This window comes from Mus caroli, unplaced genomic scaffold (genome assembly GCF_978045245.1).
Source record: "Mus caroli unplaced genomic scaffold, Mus_caroli_1 scaffold_10, whole genome shotgun sequence".
Classification (NCBI taxonomy): Eukaryota; Metazoa; Chordata; class Mammalia; order Rodentia; family Muridae; genus Mus; species Mus caroli.
In genome coordinates, this window is record NW_028227265.1 from 23,832,859 (window position 1) to 23,850,683 (window position 17,825).

At 40.4% G+C, this 17,825-nt stretch overlaps 1 protein-coding gene across 6 annotated transcripts in view; it reads right to left on the bottom strand.

Annotated features, from left to right (window-relative positions):
• The window catches only part of Ctcf (CCCTC-binding factor), a 48,975-nt gene that overhangs the window by 21,035 nt on the left and 10,115 nt on the right, over window positions 1-17,825 (bottom strand). The window lies entirely within an intron of this gene.

Here is a 17,825-nt window from a genome sequence, read left to right on the forward strand (position 1 = left end):
GGCATCCATCAATGGTTATTCAATAGATATCTTCCTCTTTGATGGAAGAAAAAAAAATTCACCACCTATATTATAAATCTTGCCAATCAAAACAAAAAAATCTGAAACTGATCAAGACTCTAGATTATACTCAAAATTAACAGAAAACTGGTGACAGTAGGTGTTAAAATATACTGCAGAAGTTCAGTCTAAGAGAAACACTACAATGTTAATTTTGGTTTCTTATGCAAATAAACTGCCAAAAGAAAAAACAAGGAAAAGTTGAAGCTACAACTGAGGGAACTTAGTTTCTTCAGACAGTTGGTAAGGTCTAAGGCTATTTTTTAGTTGTTATTACTGGGATGTTATTAAAGACATCAGGTGAATCACAGAAGGAGTAGGTCAGTCTTCTACCACAAAGAACTACCAGAGCTAAGTACTGTGGGGCATGACTAGAAAGCTAGCATGTGTACAGCTGAGACTGGAGGATGAAATTTGAGAGTAGCTTGGCCACACAATGACACCCAGTCATAAACAACAAAGAGACACTAGATGTTAGAAACTTTAATTCTGGATATTTAATTATATTAGAAATTACCAGTAAAGCTAGTTTAAAGCTTACTCATTTGGAGTACAATGAAGAATAAAAATTTTCAGTCAGAAGAACTGATAGCTATTGTACACTGTGCAGACAATAGTTAGCACTCTACATAGTTGCCTTTTCTTACTACAAATGAGACAATATATGTTAAAGTTAATGATTCCTCAACATATACACATTTCAAAATATTAAACACAAATACATTTACTTTTTTCTTCCAATTAAAAATTAGCTTATTGACTCTAGCTGCATATGTATCAAAAGATGGCCTAGTCGGCCATCACTGGAAAGAGAGGCCCATTGGACTTGCAAACTTTATATGCCCCAGTACAGGGGAACACCAGGGCCAAAAAGTGGGAATGGGTGGGTAGGGGAGTGGGGGGGAGGGTATGGGGGACTTTTGGGATAGCACTGGAAATGTAAATGAGGAAAATACCAATTTAAAAAAAAAAAAAAAGATCCTGGAAGACATCATAGAGAAGAGTCTGGGAAGAGATCAAAAGCAGGAAGTTGTAGAGGAAGTAAGCAAAACAGAGCTGAAGGTTAAGAGTGAAGCTACATGATGTTTTTTCTACTGCAATTAAAAAAAAATTAGTTTAGCTGGGTAGTGGTGGTGCTCGCCTTTAATCCCAGCACTCGGGAGGCAGAGGCAGGCGGATTTCTGAGTTTGAGGCCAGCCTGGTCTACAGAGTGAGTTCCAGGACAGCCAGGGCTACACAGAGAAACCCTGTCTCGAAAAAAAACTAAAAAAATAAAATAAAATAAAATAATTTAGGGGGCTGGAGAGATGGCTCAGCGGTTAAAAGCACTGATTGCTCTAAAGAAGGTTGTGAGTTCGAATCCCAGCAATCACATGGTGGCTCACAACCATCCTTAATGAGATCTGATGCCCTCTTCTGGTGTATCTGAAGACAACTACAGTGTACTTACATATAATAATAAATAAATGTTTTAAAAAATTAGTTTAAAAAATACATTGTAGGGAGTAGGGCATGGTGGTGCACAGCTTTAATCCCACCACTGTTGAGGCAGAGACAGCTAAGTCATTGAGTTTATAGTTAGACTACAATAGCTAGGGCTATATAATGAGACTCCAACTCAAAAACAAGAAAGTACGCTTTATATCTATTTATAAAGCACTAGAAGAGACTTTGCTTGCTTTTAAATGGCTCTGGGTGTCAAATCCAGGACCTCACTGAACTAGCCCATGCCTTCCTTGCTGTTTTTCCTAAATTCTCCCCAATGACCATACTTTGTCATACCATTTTTCAGAAAGCTTTATTGTGTGGGGCTAGGAAGATGGCTCAGTGCTTTCTGAGAAAGCAATGAAGACATGAGTTTGATCCCCAGCACCCACTTGGAAAGTTGGGCATGGCAGTGTGGGCCTGTAATCACACTGCTAGGGAGGCCTGACTGCCTCTGCCACCATGCCTATCTACAGTTTCTGTCTCTTACACCGTGGTAGTAGCTAGAGTAAAGTAACAGCCGCACGATGACGAAGAGTAGTACTGGCTACTAAGCGTAACGACCCGACTCCGATGCCCAGGACGCCTGCAGCAGAAGGAACCAACTCCTACACATTTTCTTCTGACTTTCTTTTTTTTTTTTAAAGATTTATTTATTTATTATATATAAGTACACTTTAGCTGTCCTCAGACACTCCAGAAGAGGGCGCCAGATCTCGTTACGGATGGTTGTGAGCCTCCATGTGGTTGCTGGGATTTGAACTCTGGACCTCTGGAAGAGCAGTCGGGTGCTCTTACCCACTGAGCCATCTCACCAGCCCTCTTCTGACTTTCATGTGTACTGTGGCGTGCCTGTGTGTGTGCCCGCGCGCACAAACACTAAATAACTAAGAACTAAAAACCAAAAACAAACAAAAAAACCTTCATGAGTAAGATGGAGAGCTGGAGAGATGGCTTCATGGTTATGAGCACTTATTGTTCTCTCTGAGGACCAGGCTCAGATGGAGCTCACAACTGGCTCTAACTCAAGTTCCAGGGGTTGCAATTCCTTCTTCTAACCTCTTGGGGCACCACACATGTGACTGGCATATGTACATGCATGCAGGAAAAACACCCATACACATAGATCTAAAAATAAACAAAAAACTAGCTGACAGTAAAGTGAGTCTGATTTAAAGCAATGCTGTAACCTAACAAAAACAAGAGTGAGTGAGTGAGTGTGTGTGAGAGAGAGAGAAAGAGAATGTGTGTGTGTGTGTGTGTGTGTGTATGTGTGTATCCCTAAACAATTTAAAGTGCTTTATGTTCTTGGTCCAGTCTCAAACAAAGCTCTGGCTACTTTACTAGAGACACAGTTCACAAATTCTCTGTGTGGGCACTGTGTCTGAGCCAGCATTCTGGGAAGGCATTATGAAATCTACAGAGAAACAGCCATGGCCTGATTCAGGATGAAAAGGGTTCAAGGTAAAATAAGGTAGGCTTGGAGAAAAGTAGCATGACCATGTCAAAAGCAAATTCTTGTATAAATTACAATTGTAATGTTATGAAACCCTACCTCAAAACAAGAAAAGAAGTCTGAGAATACAGTTCACTGTCAAAGCACCTGTCTAGCACTAATGAGGCCCTAAATTCAATCCTTCTCACCCAAACTGAAAGATATATTTGGTTCACAACTTTTTTTTCCCCCCAAGACAGGGTTTCTCTGTATAGCCCTGGCTGTCCTGGAACTCACTTTGTAGACCAGGCTGGCCTTGAACTCAGAAATCCGCCTGCCTTGCCTCCCAAGAGCTGGGAATAAAGGCGTGTGCCACCACGCCCGGCTGGTTCACAACTTTTAACCCTAGGCTTGAGAGGCAGCTGTATCTCTGTAAATTCAAGGCCAGGCTGGTCTACATAGTGAGTTCCAGGAGAGCCAAGGATATATAGTGAGACCCTGTCTTGAAACAATATGTCCAACAACAAAAAAACAACAAAACCAATTATTACAACAAGAAATTCTATTTGTACCCAAACACTGTTGTTCTCCCTCCTTGTCCTGTTCCTGTGTCCTTCCCATTTTCTTCAGATCCAGCTCATTCTTAGATAGTAAAGTTTCCTGAGGCCATTACTTTGCTGTTATATGGCTGCTAATAAAGCACATGACTTTGTGCTGAACAACGCCTCAGAATAGTTGGGTATGGTGATGTACACTGCAATCCTAACCATTCAGGAGCAAGAGGCAGATTAGGAGAAACTTGAAGTCAGTCTTGGATATGTAGCAACTTCGATGCTAGCCTGAGCTATTTTAAAAAACTGTCATGCATCTTTTTAGAAGAAAGAGAGAAACAAACAAACAAACAAACATTCTATCCAGGATAGAATAGGGAGTCTCAGAAGACAAAGGAAGCTAAGGAAAATATAAGCCTAAGGAAGTTCATGAAATTTAATGGCTGAAGAACCTTAGAAAGTTAAAAGTTCCACAAATTCCCTCTTCAAGCACTTCTATACACAGCACACAATTATTGGGGTATGGGAAAGACACTTTTCAGCAGAGCTGCTTTCAAAAGTTGGGCAGGGAATTCCTGTCCTGTGGCGGAGCGTTTGGTCACACAACTGTCTGAGTGTATATGCTCCTATAAGTAACCCCAGTAAATTCACAAATTGGCTTGTTCACGGGACTCAAAGTGCGTGGAATCATTCTATGATTGTGGTTGATACCGTACCTAAGGTAAAGGAACATCGGTTAGGGTTAGGTCACTTCAGGTAAAGTCATGCAACATAGCACCTCAAAAACACAAAACAGAACCATCAAATTTAAAATAAGAGGAAAATCTATGAGACTAGGCATGTACAAGCTGTTTATCTCTGTCTGTCTGTCTGTCTGTCTGTGTCTCTCTCATGTTATTCTGTCAGTGGTGCTGAGGACTGCAAGACCTCTCCCTCTGACCCACATCCTCAACATAGCAACTTTTGGACAATTCAACAAAGTCCAACGCGTGTGGACTAAAGACAAGGATGATGGAAAACTTCTTAGATAGTTCTAGTTTGGTCTGTATTGCTGTTATCTGCTTTTATTGTCCTTTGCTCTAAATATCTAAGAGCAAAACAATACAACAGGTTTTTTGTTGTTGTTGTTTTCTTTTTTAAAGATTTAGTTATGTCATTGGTCTTCAGACATACAAGAAGAGGGCATCAGATCCCATTACAGATGGTTGGGAGCAACCATGGGGTTGTTGGGAATTTAACTCAGGACCTCTGGAAGAGCGAAGTCAGTGTACCTAACTCCTGAGCCATGTCTCTAGCTCCCTTGGTTTTGTTTTGTTTTGTTTTTTTGAGACAGCCTAGGCTGTCCTGGAATTAGTTCTGTAGACCAGGCTGGCCTTGAATTCTCTGCTTCCCCAAAGGTGACATCACCATTTGGCTAAATAATGCAATGTTTTACCACAATGAAGACAAATATAACAAAATGTTACTATAAAAGATAAGAGTCAGGCTGGAGAGATGGCTCAGAGGTTAAGAGCAGGGACTGCTCTTCCAGAGGTCCTGAGTTCAATTCCCAGCAACCACATGGTGGCTCACAACCATCTGTCACAGGATCTGATGCCCTCTTCTGGGGTGTCCAAAAAGAATGACAGTGTAGTCACATACATAAAATATATTTTAAAAAAAGAAAAAAAAAAAAGATAGAGTCAAGGAACTTTATAATCTACCTATAAATTTAAAATTTCTTAGCATCAGCATGCCAGAGTTTTGTAAGATCTAGTACTTCTGATTATGAAAGTTCTCAACACCAACACTAGAACCCATGACTAGGCAAGCGTGTTGCTCAAAGTAAGGTCTAAGAACCAACAACACTGGGATAATTCTGACATTTGTTTGAAACACAGAACTTTGAGCTCACCCCTACCCAACAATCAGGATCTGCCATTTAACTTTAAGCTATCATCATTCTTCTCATTTTCCTTCTTTACTTCAGATAGGTGTTACTCTGTAGCCAGGCCAGCCTAATTCTGCCTCAGCTTCCAGGGTACTAGAATTGTTACTGTGTAGCTCCGGAGCTCATAGAGAACCACCAGCCTCTGCCTCCTCTGCTGGGCCACCATGTCCTCACCAGCTATGGCTATTTTTAAGTTTTCCAGATCATACAAGCTCCAAAGTTAGCATCATAGCAAACAAGACCAATAATACAAATAGCTGGAGAACAGAGAACAGGCCCATTAGACATTAGACATTAGACATTAGAACAGGCCCATTAGACATTACAGACACCATTAGAAAAGATACTAATTCCCATGTGTGGTAATGCTTAATGGTAGCCCTGCCAGAGAATAACTACATTATCTGGACTATTTAAATAAATATCCCATAAAAACGGAAGCAGGAGTCCATATAGTAACACTCACATGTAAGCCTACCACTTGGTAAGTGGAGAGAAAAAGGAAAAAAAAAATGGATTTAATGTTAAGCCTTGTTTAGAGTGAGTTGAGGCAGGCCTGGGTTACATGACACCCTGTTTCTTTATAAACAAACAAACAAATGATTATAGTCAAATCAACAGTCAAGGAAAAATTTTTTCTTTAACGCCTTCTTTGGGGTTTTGTAGCACATAATTTGAACCCATAAAAATCAATTGTCTTTGCTATAAATCTGAAAACAAAATATTAAATATTAAATAAAAATCCTATATAAAAGAAGTCACAGAATTATACCAGTTAGGAAAAAAAAAACATATAAAGGAATGCAAATCGAAAACAATTGTGTGCCAAGGAGTTGAGCTGACAATACTCAATGAACATCAGCATCTACTTAAGTCTTAAAGCAACAGCTTCTAGAGAAACATCACATAAAGGAAAAAGCAACATATCCCTGCTTAGAAATCTCAGTGCATCTCTTTGAGCAGTAGATTCAGTCTAGCTTTTCTCCAGAAGTGATTCCCTCCTCTGAATCAATAACTAACCCAACAGTCTCTGGCTTCTTTCCTTTACTCCCTGGAGGGAGTACTCTCCAGCTGCCTTGTTCCTGTTAGCAGTTTTAATCCATCCCCTCCCTTCTTGACTCCTGCTTTAATCCTCATTGCTTAAATCTCTCTCCTCTCCCATCTTCCTTGTTTATGACCACCACACCGTTCATAGATTTTATTAAACCTCATTTGTGGAATGATACTACTAAAAAGGGGTCTACAACATTGAATTTTCCTTAACCCTAAGGAAAGGAGTCTTTCTTTAGCTGCTCCTTGTCTTGGGTCTTTTCCCTGAGTCTCTGAGAGCAACCTGTTTCAGAGCCTAAAGGTTACTTTCTCCATACAGATGACTACCTGCTACTTTCTCAATTCAAGAAAGGCAGATTGTAGCCTTCAACATATCACAAACAAAGGAAAACATTATTTGGTTAAACACTTCTACCCTGGGGGTTCCAGTATCACTATAAAATGATACATTGTTTCTTTGGTAGTTGGGGTTTGTTTTTGTTTTTCTTTGGGGGCAGTGCTTGGGATAGAATCCAGGGCCTCGTACCTATGAGAGGCTCTCTGCCCCTCTACCACTCAATAATAGTCCCTTCCCTATCACAATGGTATTCTCACAACAGGAATCTTCTATCATCATGGCGGAAAAAATGAAATTATACAAAGAGGGGTCACACCCGGCAGTGGTGGCACATGCCTTTAATCCCAGCACTTGGGAGGCAGAGGCAGGCAGATTTCTGAGTTTGAGGCCAGCCTGGTCTACAGAGTGAATTAATTCCAGGACAGACAGGGCTACACAGAGAAACCCTGTCTTTAAAAAAAAAAAAAAAAAAAAAAAAAAAAAAAATCAAGGTCACCCTCACTTACATAGAAAGGTCTCAAGTACATCCCAAGCTACATAACACCTGTTTGAAAATAAAACAAGTTTTGTTTTTGAGACAGGGTTTCTCTGTATAATAGCCCTAGGTGTCTTGGAACTCACTCTGTAGACCAGGCCTGCCCTGAACTCAGGAATCTATCTGCCTCTGCCTCCAGAGTATTAAAGGCATGTGCCACCACTCGAGCTCAAATAATTTTTAAGAGGAAAAAAAATAGCAACTAAACCATTAATTATACCATCAACTTCTAGACAGAAGAGGAAGGAGGAGCTTCCTTTAGATTGAGCAAGTGAGATCTTAGACAATTGGGGGTGAAGGGTTAGAAGAAGGAAAACTGTTTCAAATAGTTTTCTGACCTTTGACAGAGTGGATGCAAGGGAACAGAAGACACCTGAAATGTCATGCTCCTGTGCCATAACTTAACTATATATCCCTCAGCCAGTCTGCTACACCAATCCCCTTTAGCCTTCTCTTGGCTTTTCTCTCAGCTCTCTGCTGTCCAAATATGTCCCATCTTCAATCTCATTTCACCATGTAGTCTTTATCAGGTATTTTCTGTATACTTGACAGAATCTGCTGTTTCTAATTCTTCTCTTCCACCTCTTAGTTCAGCAATTCTGGTTTTCATTCCTTAGAATTCTACTGAACTGCTGCTCTGAGGCAAACAATGACTGCTAATGGGTAAATCCAAAAGGGACTTTTCTGTCCTTATCTGACTAGATCTCCCTGTGGAATTTAACATTCTACCTTAGGCTTTATCCCAGACTTAAACCAGACCTTCTAAAAGCTGGACATACACAGGCCACATAGTCCTTATCCCTCACAAAACTGCTTTCACTGAGGTTTTTGGCATTATGCCCTTGGCTTATACCAAAGGAAACATGGGTGAAAATTTATTTGCAGTAAGTATAATGCTTATTTAGAAAAGCTCTTATTCAAAAAAAGATTATTTTTTCCTCTTTTGCATTAAATTATTTTAATTGTCTATATTTTGGTATTTTGCCTGTGCACCATGCTCTGGCAGAGGCCAGAGAGAGTGTCTGATCTCCTGGAACTAGAATTACAGCTGTAAGCTACCTTATGAGTGCCAGAAATCAAACCCAGGTCCACTGTAAGGGCTTTTAACCAGTCAGCCAAGGCAAGTAAATTCTTTTTTAAACTTTTTTCACTTTGTAAGTAAGACATGTAATAGACCTTGTTATCCGTTTTTAATTGTTTATATCTTGATCAATTTGTTAACATGTGGTGTTTGAATGGAAATGACCCTCATAGACCTATAGGGAATGGCATTATAGGAGTAGGTATGACCTTGTTGAACAAAGTATGTCACATGGGGGTGGGGGCTTTGAGCTTTGAGCTCAAGCCAGGCCTAGTATTACTCCATTTTCTTGTTGCCTGCCAATCTAAATGTGTAACTCTCAGCTACTTCTCCAGCACCATGTCTGCTTGCATGCTACCATGCTTGCCACCATGACAACAATGGACTAATCCTCTGAACCTGTCAGTCAGCCCCAATTAAATATTTTTCTTGACAATAATAAGAGTTGTATCTATTCATAGTAATAAAATCCTAGTAAGACACTAAATTCTAATTTGTATTTTCTGAATTTTAAACATATTTATACATTTGTTATTTGTATTTTCTATATACATACCCCCAAATTCTTTGTGGAACAAACTGAAATATAAATTTAAAATTATATATATATATATATATACACACACACACAAAAATTAGAGGAAAAAAATACATAGAAATCATTTACAACAAATTTATCAGAAGAAAAAAACCACAAAACCAAAAAACCCTCAAGCTGGCCATGGTGACTCTTGCCAATGTTGATTCAAGGCCAGCTCAGACAATAGGACCCTGTCTCAAGAACAAATAGCCAGCTGGTGGTGGTGTACACCTTTTAATCCCAGCACTCAGAAGGTAGAGGCAGGTGAACCTATGCCTTCTGCCCAGTCTGGAGCTTGACATCCAGGTCTATATACACATACACACCCATACCCTGTCACAAGAAAAACAAACAAACAAACAAACAAACAAACAACAAATAACAGCATGAACTAAAAAAACTGAAATACTATTTCAAAGTCAAAGAACCCAGAGCCAGGAGTTGGTGACAAATGCAGTAAAATCTCAGAAATCTTTACCTTAGCCTTAAGGCAGAGTATTAGGAGTCTGGGGTGCGTCCTACCTGAGCTACTGAGAATTCAAGGCCACTCTGAGCTAAATAAGAGCCAAATCTATAAAACAAAACAAAAACTATACAGTATCTCAGTGGTTCAGTATATACCACACATACTCAAAGCAGAAGTTCCAACTTTAGCATCAGTAAAAGAAAAAAAGACAAATGACACAGATGAACAGCTTTTAAATCTGAGAACAAAGGCTATATAACATATACTTAGAAAACAGGGTCCTGCTTGGTGGTACACATCTTTAATGCCAGCACCTGGGAGGCAGAGGCAGGTAGATCTGAGTCCCAGGCCTGGTACACAAAGCCCAAGGGAACCAGGGCTCTGGTACAGAGAAACATTAAAAAGCCTAGAAAAAGCGCAGAGGGAACATTAAATAGAGATGATCACCTTAAACAAGATAAAGACTAGCAGGGATCTACAGCTCAGTTGGTAGAGTGTCGTTGCTTAGCATGCACAAGGCCCTGTGCTCAATTCTCAGCACTATGTATATGGGGAATGAAGTCAAGTACCTACAATCCTAGTACTCCAAAGATGGAGGCAGGACAATCTGAAGCACAAGGTCACCTTCATCTTAACAGGAAGTTTGAGGGAAGCTTAGCCTACAGATCCTGTCCAAACAAGAAGTATTCACAGCATCTATAACAATATATTAATCTCGTTACATAAAACAAAGAAACACTAACATTTATATGTAAAGTATAAAGCCAAAAGAAAAAGCTGGGAAAAACCCACAAATATAATGGGGAAACCTGGAATAGTTTGCTCAAGTCAATACTCCAGAAGTACAAGCAAAGGACCAGAAGTTCAAAGACACCACAGGTTCTACCCGACATCCCCTTCCTTGAAGAAAACAAAACAAATCAAAAACCCAACCACCACCACCAACAACAAAAAAACCCTCCAAAACACCACCACTAACGATGGTAGTAAAAACAAATGGCATAGCTCAATAGCAGAAGGCATGCCCGAGGCTCTGGGTCCCATCCTGTATACCAAATCCAACAAAACCCTCAAATGGGAGATAAAGAAAAAATATTTGGAACCTCATTAATAAAGAAAGAAATAGTAGTGTGGCAGCACTGGCTATAGCTGTCTAACAGTTACTTTCCAATGTTTGTCATGTTGCAGTGAAATTACTAACTGATAATGTGAAGAAAGGAAAGCCCGGGCTGGTTAAGTGCCATGATTAGCTGAGTGCTGCACATGTTCAAAACTGACACAAAATTTCCAAGTACCTTTGACAAATGTTCCATTAATAGGTGGTCATGGAAAGTCCTGATAAAGACAGTGCATGCTCCCTTGCACACTTGGGAGGCAGAGGCAGGTGAATCTCTGAATTAGAGGCTTGTCTGCTCTGCAGAGCAAGTTCCAGGACAGCCAGGGATTCATAGAGAAATACTGTCTCTAAAAACAAAACAAAAAACAAAAGAGTAAAGAGATCAGATTTGTTAATCACTAATATTAGAAAAATATTGTAGTGTATTTTTTTATTTTAATATTGTGTGTGTTAATATTTTGTGTGTCTGTGTGTGTGTGTGAATCTGTGAATCTCAGAAGAGAGCATCAGATTCCCTGACACTGTACTTACAGACAGTTATGTTCCACCTAGTAGGTGCTAGGAACTGAAGCTGGGTCCTCTGCAAGAGCAGTTAAGTACTCATTTTTGGTTTTGTTTTCCTCTGTATCCCTGGCTGTCCTGGAACTCACTCTGTAGATCAGGCTGGCCTCAAACTCAGATTCACGGGTCAAGTGAATCCCCTCCCCAGCGCTGGGACTTAAAGGTGTATGCCACCTTGTCCTGTCAGTTAGGTATTCTTGATTGCTGAGCAATTTTGCCAGCACCTAGTAGGTATTTCCCCCCAAGGGTAAGAATAAACAGAATTAGTCATTAAGAACCAAAACCTTGGTGCTAGTGAGATGGCTTTACTTTAGTCGGCAGACATGACAACCTGAATTCAACACTCTGGATTCCCTAGGTAAAGATAACCAATACCTGCAAGTTATCTGCTAACATACCCATGCCACTGTAAATGTGCTCATGAGCACACAAACACACACACCAAGAATAACAAAACACACACCAGAATCCCAATTCTAGTGTCTTCTACCAATAAGCAAGGAGATCTACAGTATATTATCTTCTTTGCCTCAGTTTCCCTTTCTGTAAAAAAATAATGGTACCTACTCCACAGATTTATTTAAAGATAAGAGAACTACTGTATGCCGGCAGGCTTCTGGGACCTTAAAGGCCACCATCCAAGATGACAAAGCGTTTTAGGCATTTAGTGGAACAGTAGCACTAACATGCCTTTTTTTGTTTGTTTTGAGACAAGTTTTCTCTGTGTAACCCTGGCTGTCCTGAAACTTGTTTTGTAGACCCTGCCTCTGCCTCCCAAATACTAAGAACAAATATGGGCACAACTACCCTCAGCTTGTGCATGCCTTAACTGCCTAAAATTCTAATAAAAAATCTTAAAAGTCCCCCCTGAAAAATGTCTTTTTGGATAAATTCCTAAATTTCTGTTAAGAGTTGGTGACTGATTAAATACCAAAGGGGAGATTAAGAATTCTTTAAAGAGCCGGGTGTGGTGGCACACGCCTTTAATTCCAGCACTCGGGAGGCAGAGGCAGGCAGATTTCTGAGTTCGAGGCCACCCTGGTCTACAGAATGAGTTCCAGGACAGCCAGGGCTACACAGAGAAACCCTGTCTTGAAAACAAAACAAAACAAACAAACAAAAAAAAGAAATCAAATTGGGAGGTAGAGTTGGGAGCCAAGTACTTTTGATGTCCCGAATTTGGTCTCTAGTATTGCAAAAACAAAATAACAAGTAAAACAGGTAGGGAAGTAGCTGGGTATGTAAAACATTGGTCACACATGTGAGGACCCAGAGTCTAATTCACAGAACCTATGTAAAAAAGCTGGCCACCCAGCAAATCAAACCAGCACCATCAAATTTGTAATCACATGCCCAGGTATTAATTTTTGACTACATAAATCTTAGTAGTGTAGTATATAAGATAATGTAGTTAAATGAATTCAATTGTTCCTAGGAAACTATCAAAATAAACACTTCATATTCATCACTGCAGCATTTAGTCAATGGGAGAAAAGTTATATTTTCAACAATCTGTTACTGATAAGATAAAACTGGGTTTGGCTGGATATAGTGGCATATTCCTTTAATCCCAGCACTCAGGCGACAAGAGGCACCCGATCAATATACATAGAGATGCTGAGAAAAGCAAAAACCTGGGTTTCATGGTACATGCCTATAACTGCACATGAAAGGCAGAAAGAGAGGACTGCTGAGAATGTTGAGGTCATCCTGATCTACATAGTGTGTTCCAGACCAGCCAGGGATATGTGAGTCCTCGATCACAACAGAAAGTAAGGCCTGTGTGGTGGTGGGGGCAAGCACTTAGGAGATGAGAGCAGCAGCATCTGGAGCCCAGGGCTATCACTGGTGACAGACAAAGCTGGTAGCCAATCTAAGCTGTATGAAACCCTAGCTCAAAAGTCCTATATGTAACCATATATTGTAACATCTGCTTCACAGTTTATATGAGAAATTCATTTTTATTATAAATTTACACTGTAAACAACAACAATAACAAAAGTCCTTCATGAACTGGGAATATAAGGTGCCCAGTGACAAAGTGCCTGCCTAGCATGGAAAGAATGATTAACAAGACAGTCTTATTTGTTACAGAAAACAGATAGAATGTTAAACAAAAAGTTGTGACTTTGTAAAACAGACTCCAGTTGACTGACCAACTTATGATCCTTCTGCCTTAGCCTCTCAAGTAGCTCAGATTATAAACCTGTGGTAGCAAACCAGGCATAATATATACACTATGCAAACAAGCAAACAAACAACCAAAAGTCAATTGGGGATTTAGCTCAGTGGTAGAGTGCTTGCCTAGCAAGTGCAAGGCCCTGGGTTTGGTCCTCAGCTCTTAAAAAAAAAAAAAAAAAAAAAGGTAGGTAGCCTCAGCTGGGGATATCCTATATACCAAGCACTTAAGACCCTGTCTCAAGAAGACAAAGGAGCCCTCAAGTAGTTCAATCAGTAGAGAGTACTTGGTTTGATAGATACTAAACACTAAGTTTGAATCTCAGAACCATGTAAACCATGCAAAGTGCCTACAACCTCAGCACTCAGAAGATAGAGGCAGAAAGATTGGCGGTGCTCAAGGCCAGCCTGAGGCTACAAGAGAACCCAAGGAAAGAAAACAGGAAAGTAATAAAAGGAGAACAGTAGCACCATGTTTTTACTGGCTTAAAAAAAAACTTTTTTTGAGCCGGGCGTGGTGGCACACGCCTTTAATTCCAGCTCTCGGGAGGCAGAGGCAGGCAGATTTCTGAGTTCGAGGCCAGCCTGGTCTACAGAGTGAGTTCCAGGACAGCCAGGGCTATACAGAGAAACCCTGTCTCAAAAAACAAAACAAAAAAATTTTTTAAAGCAACAGTTATGAAAGTCTAACATGAAGGTCACTGAACAAAGGTCACTATGAACCATGAGATATCAACAGAAACGAGGCACATACTCTGATTTGCAACTTACTATGTAAATCAGGCTAGTCTTGAAACTTTTAAGAGTCTTTCCTGCCTCTTGCCTCTGGGCAGCTTGTGTAACTCAATTTACTTTCCAGATCTTTTGTTTTGGTTTTCAAGACAGCATCTCTCTGTGTATCTTTGGGTGTCCTAAAACTCACCCTGTACATCAGGCTGACCTCAAACTCAGAGATCCACCTGCCTCTGCCTCCAGAAGTGTGCACCACCAAGTCCCAGCTTCCAGATATTTTAAAAAAGACTGTAAACGCTCTGTGTCGTCCGTCGCCTTGGCTGTCCTGGAACTCCATCTGTACACCAGGCTGGTCTTTGCCTCTACACCTGGCAATTTTTCTCTTCTTTTCTTTTGCTTTTTCTTCCTTCCTTCCTTTTTTTTTTAAAGAGATATTTTATTACGGCCAAGCTGCTTGTGAATCATCTACCTCAGCCTCCAAAGAGTGTTAAGATTACAAGTGTGTGCCATCACACAAGCTTAAAATTACATACATTTTTTATTTAGAAAAAAAAAAAAAAAAAGAAGGCTACCTGGGTTAGAATTCTAAATGTGTGATAATCATGCCAGCTTGCAGATAAATAGATGTGTTTAAAAAAAAAAAAAAAAAAAGGCTAGCACAAGCCTTTAATCCCAGCACTCAGGAGGCAGGGGAAAGTAAAGAATGAGTTCAAGGCTAGCCTGGCCTACAAATCAAGTTCTTGAACAACCAGGACCACAAACTCTTGTCTTGGGAGGGAGCCAATCTGGTCACACAGTGATTTTGATGCCAGACTAGACTATGTGAGACTCTGTCTCAAGAAACTGCAAGAGGTGTTATGGGAGATGGCTCAGTGGTTAAGAGCATGGACTGCTTTTGCAGAGGACCCAAGTTTAGTTCTCAGGACTCAAAGCGGTGCATACAACATCCTGAAATTCTAGCTCCAGAGGAATCCAGGTCCAACAGTTCTGACCTCCAAATGTACATACACTCATGAGCACATACTAACTACCCCCCAATCACTTAATCAAAAAAGATACCTGGTGCTTTAAAAAAACAATTAGTAGCTCCTTAGCAAGTTAAAAGAAGTCGGACAAAGGTTGCAAGTAAAGCAGAGAGCACAAGCCTTAGAGGCATCAACCAAGCTCATTCCCAAACATGCTTTCTACACGCCACTTAGTTATTAGCTTCCTCATCTGACAGGGAGACATGCAAAGGAAAAAATAGCAGCTAAATAGGATGAGTGCTGTGAAAAGAGGGTAACATGGACTGGATAGATGGCTCAGCCATTAAAGGCTAAGCTCATGACCAAAAACATAAGAGAGGTTAACATACTTCCTATGACTGTGGCAGAGAGGGCAACTCGTGTGGATGAAAAAGGATTTCAAGAGTCAAGCATAGTGTTCCACACCTCCCAGCAAGCACTTGGAGGCAGATTTGTGAGTTTGACACTGGTCTGGTGTACAATGAGCTCCAGGACAGCCAAGGCCACATGGTGTGACCTGGTCTCAAAACCAAAACCAAAAAAGACAACAAAACAAAACAAAACAAAACAAAACAAAAAAAGAGCTTCAATAAATCACTAAAGCCATAATCTCTCTCTCACAAGTGACTTATCTGTACTTCATACATATGAACATTTTGCCTATACATATGTATGTGCCCCACTTGGGTGCCTAGAGGCCAGAAGTGGACATCAGATCTTAGAACTGCACTTAACCTACATTTGTAAGCTGCTATATGAATGTTGGGAACAAAACTCCCATCTTCCACAAGTGCTCTTAACTGCTGAGTGTTCTTCTCTTCAGCCCCATAGTTAGAATCTACTTCACCCCAAACTCAAGATCTTGGTGGTGGTCCTAGCACCTGGATTGTAAACAAAACATGTGCCAGTCCTCTGCTAGTTCCCCAGTACCCTGTCTTGGCTAGGGTTTTACTGCTGTAAACAGGCACCGTGACCAAGGCAACTCCTTTTTTTTTTTTTCCCAAAGATGTATTCGTTTTATTTATGAATACATTGTAGCTGACCTTAGACACACCAGAAGACATCAGATTCCATTACAGATGGTTGTGAGCCATCATGTGGTTGCTGGGAATTGAACTCAGCACCTCTAGAAGAGCAGTCAGTGCTCTTATCCACTGAGCCATCTCTCCAGCCCACTAGGCAACTCTTACAAAGACAACATTTAATTGGGGCTGGCTTACACATTCAGAGGTTCAGTTAAGTATCATAAAGGCAGGAACATGGCAGTATCCAGGCAGGTTTAAGAGGAGCTGAGAGTTCAACATCTTCATCTGAAGGCTGCTAGCAGAGTACTCAGTTCCAGGCAGCTAGGATGAGGGTCTTAAAGCCCACGCCCACAGTGACACACCTATTCCAATAGGCCACACCTACTCCAACAGGGCCATACTCTCTAATAGTGCCACTCCCTGGGCTGAGCATATACAAACCACCACAACCACAAAACCCAAAAGTCTCAAATGTATAATTGTGATCTGGTCTTAGAGGCTCTTTATTAAGGGTAGCCCATTTATTCCACTTACTAAACATTTGCACAGAGAAAAGGCTTAAAGGAAGTCAACATTAGTGTCCCAGTATTAATGGAAAACTGGGTCCCAAGTAACTTCTCTACAACTCAACTCTAGAGTAAAGCAACCTAACACCTTCCTTTCCTTACTTTCCTAAGAGTGACTGCTAAAAATCACCAGAGCCTCTCTTATCCCTCCCTAAGCAGCAGCTCAGAATCATCATCTCTCAACGGTCCTATAGGCTTTCATCAGTCAGAATACTGAAAAAAGCTGAAATTGTGCTAAGCTTACACAATTGTGCTAATAATTACAAAGAGGAATAAAACACAGACACAAATTAGGGTTTATACAGAGCTAACAGGTAACCTATGTTTGGGGGCGGGGCACCAGGACCAGTGTTTCTTTTTTTTTTTTTTTTTTTTTAAATATTTATTTATTTATTATATGTAAGTACACTGTAGCTATCTTCAGACACTCTAGAAGAGGGAGTCAGATCTCGTTACGGATGGTTGTGAGCCACCATGTGGTTGCTGGGATTTGAACTCTGGACCTTTGGAAGAGTAGTCGGGTGCTCTTACCCACTGAGCCATCTCACCAGCCCAGGACCAGTGTTTCTTAAAACGGTTTTTTTAATACATCAGAATCATCTGGTGATCTCACTCCGAGGCTTTGATGCAGGGGATGTGGGGTAGATGAAACCTTATTTCATTATGATCCCCAGGGCACGAGGTATGACAACAGATCCTGTTTATAATCTAAACACTTGGGAAGAGGACAGGTGATTTCAGACTATAATCATATTTCATATAGAATGTATGTTCCACAGTTTTAAAGTTACTGGCCTAAAATATAATACTTTAAATATAGTTTATATTTTTCTAATTTGATGTCCCCCGTCATCCCCCCTCCACACTTTTGAGACAAGACTTTACACTGACCTCAAACTCACTGATGGAATCCTCTATCTCTGGAGTGCTAGGAATGCAAGTATGAGCTACAATATCTGGCTTGTTTATTTTTAGATAAAAATCTGCAAAGCTGCTAGGTGTAATGGTGCATGACTTTAATTAATCCCAGCACTTAGGAGACAGAGGCAGGAGGATCTCGGAGTTCAAGGATTATACAGAGAGATCCTGTCTCAAAAAGACAAAAAACCCCTGCAAAGTCATCTCAAACTTA